This window comes from Staurois parvus, unplaced genomic scaffold (genome assembly GCF_062004578.1).
Source record: "Staurois parvus isolate SC_StPar_1 unplaced genomic scaffold, SC_StPar_1.0 ptg000659l, whole genome shotgun sequence".
NCBI classification, from domain to species: Eukaryota; Metazoa; Chordata; class Amphibia; order Anura; family Ranidae; genus Staurois; species Staurois parvus.
Window position 1 is genome coordinate 911,064 of NW_028318455.1, and position 22,019 is coordinate 933,082.

The 22,019-nt window shown below is 46.4% G+C and overlaps 1 pseudogene; it reads right to left on the reverse strand.

The window, feature by feature from the left end:
- Window positions 1-21,285, reverse strand: part of LOC149448750 (uncharacterized) — a 47,199-nt pseudogene extending 25,914 nt beyond the window's left edge.
- Between the last annotated feature and the right edge of the window lie 734 nt (window positions 21,286-22,019).

Genomic DNA, 22,019 nt, shown 5'->3' on the forward strand with positions numbered 1-22,019 from the left:
TCCAGCTGAGTCCAACAAATAAACCTCCCACATCTCTTTCCCCGCTAAGTTAGGCACTGGGAAGATCATTGTAATACATTTTCTCTCTCCTCTTTAGCAGCGGAGAACAGAGGGAATGTGATCACGTATAGAAATTCAAACCGTACATTATTTCTAAGGTTGGTTTATACCGAGACACAATTGATTTCCTTTGCCTTTCTATATTTTACACTGACCAGCTTTTGTACAATGTGAATTTCAAAGCACTTTAGGGCATTAAGTCAGTGTTGTAATAAATGGACCTTATTTATCTCTTTTCCCCCATTATCTGCTGATGTGGTGCATATATGCGTCCTCTTGTATTTGTTTTAGGGCCTAGAGTCCACATCTATGTGGACTTTTGTCAACATTTTGCTGGGCTGAGAGGGTGCTCCCAGCACAGTCCTCAGTGGGTCAGGGATGTATGCGCACAAAGGTTAGGTTTATGATCATGTTATTGCTGTGACAGCCAAGCACAGTAGGCATGTAACTGCAGGGCCTGGCCCTATGTCAACTTTGGTAGCATGCATGCAACATTACAGTTCAGGTGGACCCACAAACACAATACTTTACCAATAAGCCAGCCGGCTGGCCTTTGACCACTCTCAAACTTCTCGTATACGCCCGACTGCTGAAGTATTTAGGAATCATGGCGCGACCCTGGAAAACCCCTCTGAACACTCATGATACGCTGTCTGGCATCACAGACAACTTGGATGTTGAGGGAGTGGTACTTCCACTTCATCTCTCCTGGGGGCTTTGATTGCCACGTGTGTGCAATCTGTGGTCCCCAGGATTTGTGGTATTTGTCCACGCTGGTAAAGAGCCACCTTCACGTCATTCCACTCATCTTCATTTTGTGACCAGTGAATAAATTGGGGCACCAGGTCAAGAATGGCATCTAGGACCTGCATAAACACCCTGGACACAGTTGGTTGACTTATCCCAACAATCAGTCCAGAGGTGGTTTGGAAGCTGCCCCGACCCAAGATATACAGGGTTGTCATCAACTTGACCATCCCAGGTATAGCATGACTGTGCCCTGTGGTAGGTGCAATTTATTCCTTTATGAGCTCATAGAGGCGCACAATTGCAGCTCGTCCTAAATGAAACCTGCAAAGGATATCAGAGTCCCACATATTTTCCAGATATGCACGTTCTGCAAAAAGTCATGGTTGGAGTAAGCGGGCAAAAGAGCAGCAGCAGCTTGGTGATATGCTGCATCTTCCTGTTCAGACTCCTCACAAAATGCTTGAATAAACACCGCAAGCGCCGTGTACAATACTTCATCCTCATCCGCCATTCAGTGCAGAGAGTGCACTCACGCATATACAGTCAGGTCCATAAATATTGGGACATCAACACAATTCTAACATTTTTGGCTCTATACACCACCACAATGGATTTGAAATGAAATGAACAAGATGTGCTTTAACTGCAGACTGTGAGCTTTAATTTGAGGGTATTTACATCCAAATCAGGTGAACGGTGTAGGAATTACAACAGTTTGCATATGTGCCTCCCACTTCTTAAGGGACCAAAAGTAATGGGACAGAATAATAATCATAAATCAAACTTTCACTTTTTAATACTTGGTTGCAAATCCTTTGCAGTCAATCACAGCCTGAAGTGTGGAACGCATAGACATCCCCAGACACTGGGTTTCATCCCTGGTAATGCTCTGCCAGGCCTCTACTGCAACTGTCTTCAGTTCCTGCTTGTTCTTGGGGCATTTTCCCTTCAGTTTTGTCTTCAGCAAGTGAAATGCATGCTCAATCGGATTCAGGTCAGGTGATTGACTTGGCCATTGCATAACATTCCACTTCTTTCCCTTAAAAAACTCTTTGGTTGCTTTTGCAGTATGCTTTGGGTCATTGTCCATCTGCACTGTGAAGCGGCGTCTAATGAGTTCTGAAGCATTTGGCTGAATATGAGCAGATAATATTGCCCGAAACACTTCAGAATTCATCCTGCTGCTTTTGTCAGCAGTCACATCATCAATAAATACAAGAGGACCAGTTCCATTGGCAGCCATACATGCCCACACCATGACACTACCACCACCATGCTTCACTGAGGAGGTGGTATGCTTAGGATCATGAGCCGTTCCTTTCCTTCTCCATACTCTTCTCTTCCCATCACTCTGGTACAAGTTGATCTTGGTCTCATCTGTCCATGGGATGTTGTTCCAGAACTGTGAAGGCTTTTTTAGATGTCGTTTGGCAAACTCTAATCTGGCCTTCCTGTTTTTGAGGCTCACCAATGGTTTGCATCTTGTGGTGAACCCTCTGTATTCACTCTGGTGAAGTCTTCTCTTGATTGTTGACTTTGACACACATACACCTACCTCCTGGAGAGTGTTCTTGATCTGGACAACTGTTGTGAAGGGTGTTTTCTTCACCAGGGAAAGAATTCTTCGGTCATCCACCACAGTTGTTTTCCGTGGTCTTCCGTGTCTTTTGGTGTTGCTGAGCTCACCGGTGTGTTCCTTCTTTTTAAGAATGTTCCAAACAGTTGTTTTGGCCACGCCTAAAGTTTTTGATATCTCTCTGATGGGTTTGTTTTGTTTTTTCAGCCTAATGATGGCTTGCTTCACTGATAGTGACAGCTCTTTGGATCTCATCTTGAGAGTTGACAGCAACAGATTCCAAATGCAAATAGCACACTTGAAATGAACTCTGGACCTTTTATCTGCTCATTGCAATTGGGATAATGAGGGAATAACAAACACCTGGCCATGGAACAGCTGAGAAGCCAATTGTCCCATTACTTTTGGTCCCTTAACAAGTGGGAGGCACATATGCAAACTGTTGTAATTCCTACACCGTTCACCTGATTTGGATGTAAATACCCTCAAATTAAAGCCGACAGTCTGAAGTTAAAGCACATCTTGTTCGTTTCATTTCAAATCCATTGTGGTAGTGTATAGAGCCACAAATGTTAGAATTGTGTCCATGTCCCAATATTTATGGACCTGACTGTATATCCACCCAGCAATCGCGCAGGTACAGACTCCAATGGCGAATTTATTATAAATAGGACGCACATGGTAATCCATCATTCTCTCAGAGCACCTGAGACCAACTTCACTAGAGGTAAGCTTACAATGTTGTTAGAGAATACATGTCTTAGATTCTTAGCTACAAACAAGAAACAATGTGCTATACCACACTAGCTAAATTAAAAACACACATTAAGTAGAGAAGGATAAATTTGTCTACAGGTAATACCTGTAGAAAAATGTATCCTCTACTTAATTGGCCCATCCTGTTTCTTGTATATTTTTTTTTAATTTAGCTAATTTTCAGCTGCCTACAGCACCTGTAGTGTGCCAGTAGACCAAAAAACATTTACTTATGTTCTAATGTGTTGTTTCTCTGTCCAAACATAGCATTTCTTCCTCCAGACCTGTTAATTTTCCACAGTCATTCATAGTAAATATTAGTGTGGTGCTGACATATTACACAAGGGGTCCGTAAATTTATACAACAGGGGCCAGTTCACTGACCTTCACACTGTTGGGGGCCAGACTAGAGTTTGAAATACATAAGAACAAATTCCTATGCACACCGCACATATCTTATTTTGAATGGCCCAAAACTGGAAAGCACCATACAATATTCCAAATGCACTGTACACTGTACACTATAACATTGTACAGTCTAACGCACTGGATACTGTAATGCACTGTACTCTAACACTATGTACAGTGTAACGCACTTTACACCATAACACACTGTACAGTGTAACACAGGTAAAATGGTCCACCAAGTACCTAACAACCTATGAGTAATCAGCTGTCAGTGGGATTCCCCACTGACAGCTGAATGTGTAAAAAAACCCAAAAAACTAAAAAGCCGGTAATTACAAAATAATACAAAAAATGATGTGGGGTCCCCCTCTCTCCATCCATACCAAGTCCTTTGGATCTGGTTAGGATTTTGAGGGTAATCCCCACGCCAAAATGTAAAAAAAAAATGGCGTGGGCCCTCCCCCCCAAAACCATACCAGACCCTTATCAGAGCATGCAGCCCGGTAGGTCAGGAAAGGGGGGGGACACAAGTGAGCCCCCCCTCCTGAACCATACCAGGCCACATGCCCTCAACATGGGAGGGTGCTTTGGGGCTCTCTTCAAAAGCACCTTGTCCCCGTGTTGATGGGGACAAGGGCCTCTTCCTCACAACCCTGGGCTGTGGTTGTGGGGGGTCTGCGGGCAGGGGGCTTATTGGAATCTGGAAGCCCCCTTTAGTAAGGGGACCCTCCAGATTCCAGCCCCACCATGTGAATGAGTATGGGGTACATGGTAATGCTACCCATTCACAAATAAAAACTGTAGTGTGAAAAAAGACAGGAGACAGGCTTTGACAAGTCCTTTATTAAAAGAAGGAAAATAAAAGAATGTCCCCCAAAGTAGATCCAACATCAATCACGATGCCCACTGCCGCCGACCTGAAAAAAAAGGCTCCACTCCCGACTCTGGCTCCCAGCCATCTGACTGCTCTGCTGGCTTGACAGTTCTTACATATGTAAAGTGCAGGACCATCACGTATGTGACCCCGCCCCATGTGACATCATTGACCCAGCATGCCCCAGTCGATGTCACACGGGAGCGGAGTCACATGGGTGATGTCACCAGGTGGCCACGCCCCTTTACATATTTAAGAACTGTCAAACCAGCGGAGCAGTCAGACGGTGGGAGCCAGTATCCAGAGAGGAGCCTTTTTTTTTTTTTTTTTTAGGTTGACAGTGGCGGCGGGCATCGTGATTGACGTTGGATTTACTTCGGGGGACATTCTTTTATTTTCCTTCTTTTTAATAACCTGACCTGCTGGACTGCATGCTTGGATAAAGGTCTGGTATGGATTTTGGGGGGGGGGGGGGACACCACGCCATTTTTTTTTTTGGCTTGGAGGTTCCACTCAAAATCCATATCAGACGAGAAGGGCTTAGTATGGAGGGAGGGGAGACCCCACTCCACTGACAGCTGAAACATTAAGGCATGTTTTTCACTACTAAAATACCGCATGACTTGATAAAATAACTCATGCGGTATTTTAGTAGCGTTTAATGAATTCAAACTTTAAAAAAAAAAAAAATGGTATGCAAAATCCTACTGCATACTCAGATGCGGTAAGATACCGCTTAGTGAATTGTGCCCAATATCATCTATTGCATCATTTGTTGCAAGGTTTTGGGAATAAAAACATGCAAATCTGTCCAATTTGATCTACAAAAGTAGCTCCAAAATTTTTTGAACTTCAGGCATTCCACTTTAGGCTGGAGTAGAGATGTGAACCATCTCGATTGAGTAATATTGATTTTTTTTCCCCCTGAGCATTTTGGAGCTTCGCACTACAAAATGCTCAGGTGTGGATGCAGTACAACACACTATTCTGTAATGCACGCACTGTACTCTTAACACACTGTACTCTGTAACGCACTGTACACTAACACACTACTCTGTACCGCACTGGACACGAACGCACTGTACTGTAACACTGTACTCTAACGCATGCACTGGACACTGTACTGCACTGGACACTCTAATGCATGTACTGCACTGGACACTCTAATGCATGCACTGTACTTCTAACACACTGGACACTAACACACTGGACTCTAAGGCACTGTACACTGTAACGCACTGTACCTGGTGTGCTCTTCTCGTCCTCTCCTGTTGCTCCTCTGGCTGCATAGAAATCAGCCTGAAGTCACGTGGTGATTCCTCACCTGGCTGCCACTTGCTGGCTCCTCCCCGCCAAGGAGCCTGCAAGCAGCCTAGCCATTTCCCAGAGCAGTTTTTTGTAATTTTTTTTTGGAAGGCCTGGGGAAATAACTTTTGCGGATAGGATCCAGCATGCAGATCATATTTAGAGGACCCCTGTATTACACCATGACATATTTACATGATGCTACATGCATGTGCTAGGTAGGCACAGTACATAGCCTGTGGCAGGACAGCATGCATGTATATATATATATATATATATATATATATATAAATTAAAAAATGTTTGTTGGGGACGTTTAACCACTTGCCCTCCTGAGGATTTACCCCCTTCATGACAGGCTATTTTTTGCGTTACGGCGTTGGGTTACTTTAACTGACAATTGCGTGTTCATGCAACGCTGCACCCAAATGAAATTTACGTCCTTCATTCCTATGAATTGAGCTTTCTTTCGGTGGTATTTGATCGCCTGTGCGGTTTTTATTTTTTGCGCTATAAGCAAAAAAAGACCAACAATTTTGAGAAAAAAACTATATTTTGGACTTTTTGCTATTAAACATGTTCAGTAAAAAAAATCTAATTTCGTTATAAATTTAGGCCAAAATGTATTTTGCTACATGTCTTTGCTAAAAAAAAAATCCCAATACGTGTAAATTAATTGGTTTACGTGAAAGTTATAGCATTTACAAATGGCGATATAGCTAATGGGATTTTTTTTTCTACTAGTAATGGCGGCAATTAGGGACTTTTAGTGGGACTGCGGCGGGCATTCTGACACTGGGGAGAACTAACTTGGTGTCACTGACACCCCAGTGACACCAATACAGTGATCAGTGCTAAAAAATAGCACTGACACTGTACTAATGGCACTGAACAGGAAGTGGTTAATGTCAGGGCGATCAAAGGGTTAACTGTGAACTGGGAGTGTTTTACTAGGGGGCGGGGGGTGTGTACTGTGCACAGTCTTCCCGAGCAGTGTGCTTGAGCTGACAGAGAGGAAGATTGCAAACAAAACAATCTTCCTTTCTGTTGGAGATGCTTGGTAATCACCAGGTGCCGGCGGGTAATTTCCAGCTGGGACCCGGTGATTGACATCTGCAGCAGTAAATGGCAGCGCAAGTAAGGCGCACTCGTGGCTCGTGTGCGCCTCCTACCCGGAAATGCAGAAGGACATATATACGTGATTCTGCCTACAGATGCCGCCCTGTAGCAGTATATCTGCTATAGGGTGGTCCTTAGGCGGTTAAAGTAATCTCCATGATTTGTGGAACACCATCAGCGTGTGCTGCGCTTTACCAAATGAAGATCTATACACACACACCATCAACACTGTATTTACATGAGCCTGTACAACTGCCAGAAGTTTCCAACTCTTTGGCACATCGGATGCTGGGAGGCAGGGTTTTGTGTCATGTGCCCACTGTGATTGGCTGTCACAGCAGTCACATGATCAGAAAATGCCAATTTGCACGAAATGCTTTGGAGCTTTGGCTGAGGCCCTGGGAAATGTGCCTGGAACACAGAGAAAAAGTGCTCTTGGCACATATGTGTACATTATACACACATATATGCCAAATCTAAACATGAAGGCCCAGGTGCTGGGATGCTTAAGATCTGTGACCGATAAATACCAGAGAGCTAATGTGCAGATAAACAGGAAGTAACATTTGTAAGAGCACATGTACAAAGTGAAGTACAGCTAGCCCCCACAAAGCTACACATTGACCCGTAAAAAAAACATAGCATCTACCTGTCACATCACCCCCACACACCATGAACATTAAAGCAATGGCTGTACTTACTTTGCAAATGAGCAGCAGCTCCTCTGTGGAGAAAAAGATCTCGCCATATCGTTTTCTAGCAAATCTGTCCTTCCAGCTCCCACTACCACTTCTGGGTGCCCACGAATGTCCTCCCGCAAACGTGGTGATGTATTTCCGGTCTGGCAGACGCTCCGGCGCTTTGTTGTACACCATAGCAGTTTTACATGTATGCACAATTGCCGATATGACATTGGCAAATATACTGTATGTTTTTCTGTGGCACAGGGCCAAAGGCAAAACACATTTAAGTCCCAAATTATTACTGTTAGGATTGTTTCAAAATAATGGCTAGCTGCACATTGAACATTACTTATCCATCGGCTACATTCACTGGTATACATAACATTCAGTCTTGTGGTGCAATAGGGTTCCTTTGGTTGGGTATTTTGCAAATGCTTGCATATGTGCCCTCTAAACATTTGTGCATACTATTATATAGGTCAAAAAAGTGGTGTGGGTGTGAATACACTGAACAAAAACATGCAATCAACAAAAAAAAAATCAAACAATACATAGTGCAAAGATTTATTGATGCAATACATAGTCAACATGTATTTTGACAGCAGAAACAAGTAGGTACATTCAATTTCTTGGGGAAAAGAAACCAGTAGGATTGATGTTGCAAAAATAGAATGGCCCTGCTCATAAGAGCTTACAATCTAAAAGATCACACCTTATAAAGAACGGTCCTTTAACAGGGTATAGCAGCAAATGGGTAATATGAATCAGGCAACATTTTCAGGGCAATAAACTTAGCACACACCATCAATTGGTTAGATGCAGAATTATCTGTCCACAAAACAGTCCCAAGATCAAATTATCTAAATAATACAGCATAATAAAGTGCAAATATCACAACCAACACCTCCCCAAGTCCCACACACATACATATCTGATTATGTTTGGTATAAAGCTGCATTTTGGTCTAAATAAGCAAGCAAATTCTATCAAAGTTAGAAGTTGCAAGAGCAGAGCAATTGACATTTGTTAGTATTACAAATAAGGCAAAGATCAGCAGATGCTCACAAACCATAAACACACAAAGTAGAATAATACACAACAGAACACACTTTAGAGGACAAAATGCAAAACATTTACAGCCCACATAAAACACAGCCTTAGTGGGGTCTTGGGCAATTAGGCACAATATCGCCTCCTTCCCCCCAAAATCACCACAGACAAGGACTTGCTGAAAATAACCTGGCCTATTATCAGGCCAAGCCAACTTGGCTACTGCAGCCCTTTATATAACATAGGCTGGACTTGGAGCACGCCAAACAAGGCCCCACGCCCAATAAAGGTCACACCCACCACTGTCATTCATTTGGTCTGAGAAAGTGATTGCACCTGATTAGTAGGCACAAATACTCTTTCCACCTGCGCTAACCCTTGGCTATGTGGCTATGTGCATCAACCCTGGTATACAGGCGCCGCAAATCATTGCATTAGCATACCCAGAAAAAAAAGGAACAGTAAAGTGTACCTGTACAGCATACAACAGAAAATTGAACAGGCATGTGAAGGGGAACCCCATGCCAAAATGTATTGGCACTATGGGCACAATTCACTAAATCTTATCGCATGAGTTAAGTCAGTCACATGACCACATCTCACATGCGATACTGTAAATGTCAATTCACTATTGCTAGTATGTGCTATTTACCGAAAATAGCAAAAACACTAGGGAAATACCGCATAAAGAGACCTTAAAGTCAATTCACAAAAGGAAATAAATATTTAAAGGCATGCGTTATTTATGTAGTGGTCCAGGCATGCGATATGTACTGGTATCTGTCAGTACTGTTATGAATTCTTAAGGAATGGGGGGACCGTGAAGTTCCCCCAAACCTAGGAGCCATCAGCTGTCAGCAGGGTTCCCCACTGACAGCTGAAGAAAACTAAAAGAATGTCCCTTGCAGTAGATCCAACATCAATCACGATGTCCTCCGCCACCCGAAAAAAGACACTGACACTGGCTCCTGGCCATCTGTCTGCCCCATTGGCTTGACAGTTCTTAAATATGTAAGGGGCGGGGCCATCACGCATGTGACCCCACCCCATGTGACATCCATCAACCAGGGAATGCTGGCTCATTGATGTCACATGGGGTGGGGTCACATGCGTGATGTCCCCAGATGGCCCCGCCCCTTACATATTTAAGAACTGTCAAGCCAGCGGAACAGACAGATGGTTGGGAGCGCAGCCTTTACTTAGTCTTTTTTCGGGTGGCGGACATCGTGATTCATGTTGGGTCTACTGAGGGGGACATTCTTTTAGTTTTCTTCTTTTAATAAAGGACTTGTCTCCTGTCTTTTTTTACGCTACACTTTTTATTTTTGTGAAGGGGTATCGATACCATGTATCCCATACTCATTTACATAGGGGGGCGGGATCTTGGGGCCCCCTTGCTAAAGGAGGCTTCCAGATTCCGATAAGCCCCCCTCCCACAGACCCCCACAACCCTGGGCTGTGAAGAGGCCCTTGTCCCCATCAACATAGGGACAAGGTGCTTTGGAATGCATTAGAAACACTGAAACGCTGCTTACAAATGATTAATAATGGGAATTACAAGTTATGAGATTATCGTTGTGGAGATTTATCTTTGTCGCAAAATTTCAACAGTTCCAATCGGGTAGGTATACGAGGACATATATTTAAGGCACAATAATATATATTATCAAGATCTTCGAAATATGATATATCAAATTCACAACATTTCAAGCAAAATATACAGAAATATGAATAAATGTCATGTAAAACCATCACAGAAAATCATTATAAAGGATAAGAAACAAAAATTGAATCAATAGAACTAAAGAAAACAAATTAGAAAACAAAGATATGCCTAGCTAAAAATAGTGCTGTTTCTGAAACTCAGTTGACGGTCACGACTGCCGTCTTCCAGAGTACTCCACACAGAGATTTACTATAAGACACAGTCTAAAAGAAAAGTGTGCGCGCTAGACGGCTAAATTTTATTCTGCGCATGTGCATTTCTATCAGTGTATAGATGTTGTAAAGGCGTCTATTTCTTGACAATCATGAATTCCCAAAAAAACCCAGCTTTTTACCCACTGAAATTTTTTTTTTAACCTCCCTAGTGGTCTGATTATGTCCATATTTCTGTGCTCAAAGTAGTAAATTTTTTTGCATGGAAATATGTATTGTTTTTATTGTAGGCCTGTAATTTTTAGGAATAACTTACTGAAATCTGTCCGAGTCAAAAAACTACCCGGGTATGTTAAAATTTGAAACACGAAATCATAAATTATAATTTAATACATAATCATAAAAAATAATATAATAAATTTAATTAACCACATGCCACCCAGCCTCTTTAGAAATACGTTGGCAGGGTGGCACGGCTGGGCAAAACCACGTTTTAAAATGTGTGCTTTCAAAACAGGTAGGGGGCGCGTGCAAGGCGCGCCACCGCCCTACCTGTCCCGCCGATCACGACCGCGGATGTCAGTCGCCGGGTCACAGCCGGTCGTTACCTGCTGTGTCCCATCGATTAGCGGCAATCACTGACAGAGAGCAGAGCTGCAGTAGCTCTGCTCTCTGTCAGTTCCCTGACAGCTCCTGACAGGCTGATCGGAAGAGAAGAGATTCTCTCCCTATCAGCATTTCCCTGTGCAGTACCGGCACTAATACCCTTGCCCCAAGTATTCTAAATAAGGTTGGGACAATTCCTCAGCATCTATTAGACATGACCTTTCTTTGTGCCAGCATTGCTGTCTCCTGATCCTGTCCTGTTTTCCTTGGCATAACACAACAGCCTCCTTTCTCCAGCACCCATCAGTATCAATCATCTGAGGATGTCCGGACTCAAACCATCAAAATATGATGGACTCGGGAGTGTAACACAGTAAAGTCCGATAGGATAGTACCAAATTGACTGCACACGTTGTTCAGTCCCTGCAACCGGACACAGGGATAAGACAGTGCAAGTCAGGTTTTGACAGCCATGAAACTGAGCCATCCACCAATCCTTATGACTCATAGCAAACTTGGATACTATCCTACCTTTGTCTTTGCAAAGTGGAAATGATCCCACGTAGAAAGAGGCAATCATTCCTCTGAGGTTCTGGAACACCTCTGATTTTACCTGGGTACTGGACAGAGCAAGTTGGATTTCCTGACCCCTTCACCAACATGTAGCAGACCTCCTGCCAAGAGAACCAGAGAGCACACAGAGACAGATGGCACGGAACCTGTAGCTGGCCAGCTAAGACCAGTCCTAGGTTGCTAGTATATGTGTATACCAAACCTGCCAATAACCTCAGTATAGTATATATGTGCATATGTTAAAGCCAAAAGCAAAATCATTGCTGTAATTTATGTCTTTGATTGTTATATGACATTTATATATTCATTGTGTTAGCAGAAGCAGAAAAGGAAAATATGCCTTTAAGAGTTAGTATAGAGCTGAGCCAATCACAGACAGCCTCACACTGTACAGAGCCTTAACCAATCCCAGCCAGTTTCACATCTATGCCTGTGTAAAACTTCCTGCTAGGATTTTCTAGAGACACATGCTCACCAGACAGAAGAGGAAACAGACAGTTCCAATCAGAAGAGCTTTATGGAGGCAGAGCAGGCCAAATAGGTATTTAATGCACTTGTGTGTTCCCCTATTGTTTGGCAGTGCAGGTGGATCTGTGTGTTGAAACTGTTGTGTATGTTTACTTGTAGTTCCATCGAACTAACGAATTTATCGAATATAACGAATCGAATATAGCAAATCGAATTTACTGAATCTAACGAATTTATCAATCTATCGAATCAACCCAATGTAATACAAGTTAAACCATTGTAATATGAAAGAAATAAGCCATTGTAAGCAGTTATATGAAGAAGATTGAAGTTATTAAAGAAGTTAACTAAAGTATTCGGTGTGCTCTTTAAACCTACTGCATCCATAGAGCGGCATTGGAGGAATTACAGAGTAAAGTCAGTCTAATTAAACAAAGAAACAGCAATTGCATAATTTTTCTAATGCCACAGCGCACTAGGCACCAAAGGGTGCTGCGCCTGCCACAGAACCCGACGTGCTTCTATTGGGGAGGTTTTTGGGGCACAGACAACAGTTCCTTTAGTCCATAGGTCCACACCAGACACAGCAACACAGTACAGTCCTCTGGAAGGCAATATGGAACAACAGGGATCTTGTAATCCACAGGGTTATCCACACAGGAGGCTCCAGACAGGGAAGGGTTAAGTCCAGACAGGTTCACGGAGAGCAAATTGTTAAGTCCAGGTAGGTTCACGGAGAGCAAGGGGTTAAGTCCAGGCAGGGGATAGATCCAGCCAGGCAGATTCACGGGGACAGCAGAAGATTCCTCCACAGTGCAGGGATTCCAGGCAGCACAGACAGTCCAGGAGATGATGAGGAGGACAGGGGATGGTCGAATGAGAGAAGCTGGCCCTCAGCACAGCCTTCTCTCACACACGCAGCCAGGAGAACACACAAGGTGTTTCTTGGCTCTCTCTTAAGTATAGAGCTATGTGCCTTGTTGGTAACCGGATACTTCCTGTTGGGTTACCATGGCAACGGGCCGTCTCCCAGGTCTCCAGACCTGCCCAGAGAGCCCATGAATTTGTGCATGAGGACGAAGGGAGGAGGGGGCCTGTTTGTCGATTCCTTCAGCAGGAGGCCAGACTGCAAGCCAGGGGGGTGAAGGGCTGCTGAGGGCTGCCTATGTCAGGGACACGGAGGACTAGAAGTCCCAGCATGGACAGGACAGAAGAGTGAGGGGCTGCTGAGGAGTGGGGGGTGGCAGCCAGCAAACCTGGAGGATGGGGAAGGAAGGACCAGCTCCGTGACACCTCCCAAATTGGTTCTGAATACCTCTAGATCCATAGTGTGATATTAGTTGAGGTACACTAGGAGTCTAGGACAGGAAGGACACCTCTGGGTACTATCTGAAGAGACTACAGCATACCCTCATGTATAACAAAGGTAAAGGGCTCCTGGAAGTGCCGAGGCGCAGTGTCCAAGGAACTGCTACTATTGGGATCAAATGAGCAATAAACAAATAAGAATTCCTTGCAGCACTGAGGCTCTGGGATCACTGAACAGTAGGGGGGTACAATTCAAGCTGACAGGTATGCATGGAAACACACAGACACTGAGGGCAAATACACAAAAACACATAAAAACAGCCATGCAAACAAACAGAAACCTCTAGAAGCAGGTAGAGGTGAATGGTGACACTGGGCAGGAAACAGGCTTGAAATACACTTGAGGACACACAGGCAGGCTGCTAGGAACAGTAAGGTGAAAAGCCTATGGTAATGAGGCAAGCTTGAAAAGAGATAGCCTGGCTGGGGGGTGTAGAGAACAACAGCACAGCATAGACATAACGGAGGGGTTAAAATACTTGCCAAAGTCCTGGGTTAAGCAGATCAAGTTTCAAAGCAAAAGGGTGCGGGTCTCCCCACGTGGTATTGATGTTAAAATGGGAGAATTCTTCAACTTCTTCTCCTTAGTCCTGACAGCCCAATTTGTAGTTCCCCAGCAGGGGGTGTCTCTGAAGTCAAGGACCAATACCCCGTTTAGGGCGTGGAGGTCTGGGCGTGGACCTAAACTAGAGCCAAAATCTTGTGTAGTTCATATTTTGGCTCATAACTTTTCCTATGCACAAGTGACACTCCACCCGCGGGTAGATTATTATGCAGACATGTCTGAGGATTGATTAGATATGAATTATGAAATTCTACACTGAATGGTTCACGAGATCTACTTTTCTGCTTCCCTATGTATTCAAGACAAGGCGAGTGACCTATCAAACTGTTTGACTCTTCTTGGCCAATCTGAGGGTATGCCTGGTTTTTATGTAAGTCTCTCATATTCCAAGATATGAGACATAGGGGAAAAATTGATCTTTTAAAAAGGTTATCTGGTGTGCTTCCTTGGAATGTCTTTGAACTCCTGGGTAGGCTTGCTGTAGCTTTTACGAGGTGCTACATTTTACAGGTTCTTTGGACAGTAAGGCCCCAGCTCCCTTGGGGGTCCTGGGCTCTGGCCTGTGACTTTTAACACACACACGCTGCCATATGTCACCTTGACTCTCATAGAGGGAGGGGGGAAAGTATGAGGGGAGAAAATGCAGATTCATAACAAAATGGAGGCTGCGTCCTGCCTCTAGCACGCATGTTCACAAGAGAGGGCCCCCTGAGAGGCTCAGTCCATCCTCTGGATATGCCGCTGCTGAAAGGAGGAAAAAAGGAAGTGTTGCAACGGGGCAGCGCGCGGCAGGCACTTCGGACACCTCTCCCCAAGGTTTCCTTAGAGGGTCGGGTCCCACATCCCTGCCACAGGACGGGTATGACCAGAGGTATGTGACTGACGCAGGGAAACGCAGGCTTCAGATATGTTATAAACAATACGATTTATTAACACTAACAATACATAAATGCAGTGCAATACTAAAACATAACACAGTGCAAACAAACCAAACCAAACCACCCACAGACAACAGTACATACAATGCAAGCGTCGTCAGGCAGGCCGGGTCAATAACAAACGGGCAGGTAGGAACAGGAGGAGCAGGCAGAGAGTAGTCAGGTCACGAGCCGGGTACAGCAACTAACAGGCAGGTAGGTACAGGGGGTCAGGCAGAGAATGGTCGGGGTCACAAGCCAGGGATCAGAACAGGAGAAGTCAGCAGAGGTCAGGATCAAACAGGGTCAGCAACAAGACAGGAACAGGAATGCAGGAACAAGATACAGGGCCCAGGAAAAACACACACACCAAGGCCGAGTCTGCAGGTCTGGCCATCCCTTAAATACACCAGCATAAGCAGTTTCAGGTGTTTGACTGGCTGCAAGGTTGAGTCTCTGATTGCTGGGAGCACCCGCTGGCCAGCCCTGGTACTGCAGCCCATAAGGCAGGTGAGTCCCACCATTGCTGGCCAGTCCATTCCTGACAGTACCCCCCCCTCAAGGAGCGGCCTCAGGACGCTCCAAACAGTCCTAGCTGGGCAAAATGTTCCACCGCCCGGGTCTGGTAACTGGCGGGATATCAAAGACTGCATAAAGGGGGGAGGTGCAGCGCTAACTTGATAAATATACACTTAAATAGTTACATAAACCAATGTTAAGGGGCTGTTAAAGTGCAAAACGGTGACTAAAATAAGTATAGTCCATAACGTGTTCAAAAAGTGTTCAAAACCCAAGAGAGTCTTCAAAAAGCTCCAATGCCTGGATTCGTGGATGAGGTGATAAAGGTATAAAGATTGCGCACTCACCAGATACGCAATCCAAATGCGCATTCAAAGCAGATAATCCTAGGGTCCTCATATGGATCTGGTCAGATCTGGTCACAAAAGCCCCTCGTCACTCGATGGTGTTTGCCACGCATAGAAGAAAAAAGGGGGGGCCACTCTGCAGATGTAAAGGGCTCCCAACGGAGCTCAAAGAACAAAGGAGGCCAAATAGTGTGATACCTTATAGGCAAGGGGTATTTATTCCCAAAGACACACAGTATACAAGCAGAGGCAGGAGAGATACTGACCATATAAAGATAACAAATGGCCGCCGGGGCCCTCGTGGCGCCGGTCGGCGTGACGTCACACCGCTGTAGCCGCTCCCTGACGCGTTTCGTGCGAAGGCACGTAGTCATAGGGGGTTAGCTTACAGCAGTGGACGTCGATGTGGGACCTAAATAAGGAAAATGGCGCATGCGCTGTGATCGCGCGCCATTTTCCCGTCCGCAAATGTCTCCGTATCGGGCGCCATTTTCATGTAGCCCGCCGAACAGCGCATGCGCGAGCGCTGTCAGCACGGAATCACACAATAAACGGCATAACGATGATCACCAGGGAAAGGTGTATTGCCCAGCAACCTATACGCGACGCAGATTAAAGGCAAAGCAGCCCCATAAATGATCTAATTAGCGTCGTCAGTACCAGGTTACCCAGTTCTGTGGCATAATAATCGTCAAGGGGAATTTATTATCCAAAACCTCATATGTAGATTAAGGACAGACAGTAATAGTATTAACAGTCTGATCTACACATTCATAATTCTCGATGCAAAAAAGGTCAGATTTAGATATATAAAAGGTCAAATGGTTAAATTTAAAATATAAATTATACCTGGTGGTCATTGCTAGTGCCACACTCTTTAATAAGTTCACATTCAAAATTTCAAATGCAGAAGAACATATAACATATTACAACAATCATATAAACATATAATAAAATCATATAAGTTAAAAACAGAATAAAACTGTATATATACAGAGAACTTATTTCTCTACATATAATCAATTTAAAAAATCTACTTCGCTATGACCTAAAACCAAAAAAGTAAAAAACCAAAAAACCAAAAGACTGGCACACCAGGCAGGACTCCGGGCAGAGGCACACCAGGCAGCGGCACTCCGGGCAGCGGCACATCGGGCTGGACTCCGGGCAGCGGCACATCGGGCTGGACTCCGGGCAGCGGCACATCGGGCTGCACTCCGGGCAGCGGCACATCGGGCTGGACTCCGGGCAGCGGCACATCGGGCTGGACTCCGGGCAGCGGCACATCGGGCTGGACTCCGGGCAGCGGCACATCGGGCTGGACTCCGGGCAGCAGCACATCGGGCTGGACTCCGGGCAGCGGCACATCGGGCCACCAGGCAAAGCGGCAGGCACCGGGCCACCAGGCGAAGCGGCGGGCGCCGGACCCCCAGGCGGAGCGGCGGGCGCCGGACCCCCAGGCGGAGCGGCGGGCGCCGGACCCCCAGGCGGAGCGGCGGGCGCCGGACCCCCAGGCGGAGCGGCGGGCGCCGGACCCCCAGGCAGAGCGACAGGTCTTGGGCCCCCAGGCGGAGCGGCGGGCGCCGGACCCCCAGGCGGAGCGACAGGTCTCGGGCCCCCAGGCGGAGCGGTGGGCGCCGGACCCCCAGGCGGAGCGACAGGTCTCGGGCCCCCAGGCGGAGTGGCGGGCGCCGGACCCCCAGGCGGAGCGACAGGTCTCGGGCCCTCAGGCGGAGCGGCGGGCATCGAGTCACCAGGCACGACAGTGGGCTCCGAGTCAACTGGCATGACCGCTGGCACTGGGTCAGACATTGGATCGTCTGGCTGGACAGCGGGCATCGGGTCACCAGGCATCAGGTCATTTGGCTCGACAGCGGGCACCGCGTCATCTGGCAAGGCAGTGGGCTCCGAGTCAACTGGCATGACCGCGGGCACTGGGTCAGACATTGGATCGTCTGGCTGGACAGCGGGCATCGGGTCATCAGGTACCGGATTGTCTGGCTCGACAGCGGGCATCGGGTCACCAGGTATGACAGCGGGCACTGGGTCACCAGGCATCAGGTCATTTGGCTTGCCAGCGGGCACCGCGTCATCTGGCAAGACAGTGGGCACCGAGTCACCAGGCACGACAGCGGGCACCGGATCAGGTACCGGATCGTCTGGCTCGACAGCAGGCACCGGGTCATCTGGCGCTGGATCGTCTGGCTCGACAGCGGGCATCGGGTCACCAGGCATGACAGCGGGCACCGGGTCATCAGGTACCGGATCGTCTGGATCAACAGCGGGCATCGAGTCAACTGGCCTAATAGGATCATCAGGCTGGATCAGTTCATCAGGCTGGGTAGAAACATCATGCTGGGTAGAGGCATCAGGCTGAGTGGAGGCATCAGGCTGAGTGGAGGCATCAGGCTGAGTGGAGGCATCAGGCTGAGTGGAGGCATCAGGCTGAGTGGAGGCATCAGGCTGAGTAGAGGCATCAGGCTGAGTAGAGGCATCAGGCTGAGTGGAGGCATCAGGCTGAGTGGAGGCATCAGGCTGAGTGGAGGCATCAGGCTGAGTAGAGGCATCAGGCTGAGTAGAGGCATCAGGCTGAGTAGAGGCATCAGGCTGAGTCACGGAAGGCAGGTTCTCAGACGGCAGGCTCACCAGTTTGGATACTGGCAGGATGGTACTGGTTGGAAAGAATTTTCGCTTTTTTCTGGTTTTAACTACTGGAGCACTGCAAGTAAACGCAGGTCTGCAAACGAATGGAGCAGCTGGAGACAGAGAAGAGCTGGAGGATGGAACAGGGTACTGACATGTGGCAGATAGCAGGGCAGGAGGAGCTGTTGGGAATGCAGGAATAGAGCTTTGAGGAAATAGGTTAGAAGCAGGACTGGGTTTTTGCAAGCTGACTGAGGCTGGGTGCAACAAATCTGTCCATGTCTGCAGTATGGGTTGAACAAAGCTGAGCTTACACAAAGCCTGTCTGACCAAAGACTGCACTGCGTTTATACAATCTCTTAGTATCTGTGGTGAACATGCAGAATAACACTCCAGAAAGTAATCTACATCATCCTCTAATAACCACACCAGGGACTCTACCTGGTCGGCACTAAATGGGGGCAAAAATTCATCCCTGCATTCGGGGGTACCAGATGATACCAACTCCGCACAAACCTGAATCAATGGCTGCACCTCAGAGAATTCTGTGCCCTGATCTACTAGAACATGAGCGATCCGTATACATTCTAGCAGTTGATCCCGGGGATACTCCTTCAGAGTCTGATAAGCATATTCTCTGTCATCAAACACTAGCAGATATAAATACACAACCTCATCAAGATCCATCCTTCCCAGCAACAAACCAAGATGGCTTCCCTGTGCAGCCACTTCTGGTCAGGATGGGCCTTGGTATAATGTCAGGGCTCCCGGGGTATGACCAGAGGTATGTGACTGACGCAGGGAAACGCAGGCTTCAGATATGTTAAACAATACGATTTATTAACACTAACAATACATAAACGCAGTGCAATACTAAAACATAACACAGTGCAAACAAACCAAACCACCCACAGACAACAGTACATACAATGCAAGCGTCGTCAGGCAGGCCGGGTCAATAACAAACGGGCAGGTAGGAACAGGAGGAGCAGGCAGAGAGCAGTCAGGTCACGAGCCGGGTACAGCAACTAACAGGCAGGTAGGTACAGGGGGTCAGGCAGAGAATGGTCGGGGTCACAAGCCAGGGATCAGAACAGGAGAAGTCAGCAGAGGTCAGGATCAAACAGGGTCAGCAACAAGACAGGAACAGGAATGCAGGAACAAGATACAGGGCCCAGGAAAAACACACACACCAAGGCCGAGTCTGCAGGTCTGGCCATCCCTTAAATACACCAGCATAAGCAGTTTCAGGTGTTTGACTGGCTGCAAGGTTGAGTCTCTGATTGCTGGGAGCACCCGCTGGCCAGCCCTGGTACTGCAGCCCATAAGGCAGGTGAGTCCCACCATTGCTGGCCAGTCCATTCCTGACAACGGGCGGCCAGAGAAGAGAGCAGAGTCATCTTTGTGCTGACCTGCCCTGTATCCTGCAGAAGGTCAGTGTGTAATCCCCTGACCCCTGGTGACACTGACAGCACTGCAGCTTAACCGCCTCCCGCCCACCATATAAGGAAATGACGGACGGGCGGCGGTTCTCTTGTTCTGGGAGGACATCATATGAAGTCCTCCCACTCCAACGATCGGTGGTGCGCTGTATCCCTGGGACACAGCGGATCACTGATCAGCGGAAAGAGCCGATGATTTCGGCTTGGTCATGTGATCAGCTGTGTCCAATCACAGCTGATCGCATGTAAATAAGGAAATGCCGGTTATCAGCATTCCTCTCCTCTGCAGCTGTCATGCTGACAGCTCGTAAGGAGAGAAGAGCTGGTAATCAGCATTCCTCAGAGGGGACATCTACACTGATCATCAGGGCACTGATCAGTGCCCTGATGATCAGTGTAGCCCCATCAGTGCCACCTGTCAGTATTCGTCAATGCCACCTGTCAGTGCCAATCAATGCACTTCAATGCCACATATCATTGCTAATCAATGCCACATATCAGTGCCAATGAATGCCACATATCAGTGCCTACCAGTGCACATAAATGCCACATATCAGTGCCCATCTGAGCTGCCTATCAGTGCCACCTATGAGTGCTGCCAATCAGTGCCACCTATCAGTGCCCGTCAGTGCCACCTAACAGTGCAGGTCAGTGCCGCCTATCAGTGCCATATATGAGTACTGCCTATTAGTGCCCATCAGTGATGTCTGTCAATGCTCAACAGTAATACCTGTCAATGCCCATCGGTGCCACCTACCAGTGCCCATCACTGAAGGCTCATTAGTGCATATCAGTGAAGGAGAAAAATTACTCATTTACAAAATTTTATAACAGAAACTATGAAAAAAACTTTTTTTTCAAAATTTTCAGTTGTTTTTTGGTTAGTTTAGCAAAAATTAAAAACCCTGAGGTGATTAAATACCACCAAAAGAAAGCTCTATCTGTAAAAAAAAATGATAAAAATTTCATATGGGTACAGTGTTGCATGACCGCGCAATTGTCATTCAAAGTGTGACAGTGCTGAAAGCTGAAAATTGGCCTGGGCAGGAAGTGCTTGGTAGGCAAGGGGTTAATAGTAGTATTCTATTCTATATTCCTTATATAAAACAGTGATATCTGTATACTGAGTGGCACTCAGTGTACAGATATCTATGTTATGTGTAAGGAATAGCAATCAGTGTGCAGATATCAGTGTTAACACTGATATCTGTATACTGCGTGCTATTCCTTATATATAACACTGATGTCTGTACAATGCGTACTATTCCCTATATAAAACCTTGAATGTACTTGCCTGTTCTCTGTGTTCCTTATTGTACTTGGCTCTCTCAAAGGGGTTGATGGTGTTCTTTCTTGCTGTTTGTGTATCTTCTGCCATGTTGTCTGCGGGGGAGGAGGAGACCCAGCTGCCTCCACGCCCCCTCTGCTCCGGCCCACTGTAAGTGCCTGGAATGTGATTACCTGTTCTCTGTGTACATTCTGGATCTGTGATGTGAAGATGTTTGTTGTGTTCTTTCTTGTTGTTGTAGCTCCAGCCATATTGGAAGAGGGTGAGCTGGACCCTGAGGAGAGGGATGACATCTGTCCCCGTCACACCCACTGTAAATACCTTCAATGTGTTTGGAGATGTTTATCTCTGTAGGTGACATCAAGGTTGAGGTGTAGGATTTGGGGGCTGAGGCAGAGCTGCTCCCATCAGGGCCAATGATGGGCTTTCCATTGCTGCTATGCTTTTCTTTCTTTCCGACATGGGAGGAAGGGGCGAAAGTCACTTTCTTCACATGTCAACACAGTCATTGCTGCTGTGTGATTGTCTGTCTTAGATTCTGGCAGCATTCAGGGCTGGTACAATACCCTGTTTTTAGTACTTGTGGCTATATCAGCTGCAAGTAACTGTATTAGCAAAAAGCAGACATGCTGGTTGTACCCAAGACAAATCCTAATTTGCCTTCTGTACAATCATGCTGACCATAGCTGTAGTATAATTTGGCTGATTACTACTGGCCGGGTCATAGTTTCTTAGGTAAGTCGACCTTGTTTTGGTTTCCAATACTGAGACCTAGATGGATGAAGCATTTTTCAAATGCTTCATCTGTCCCCCTTAGGCTGTAA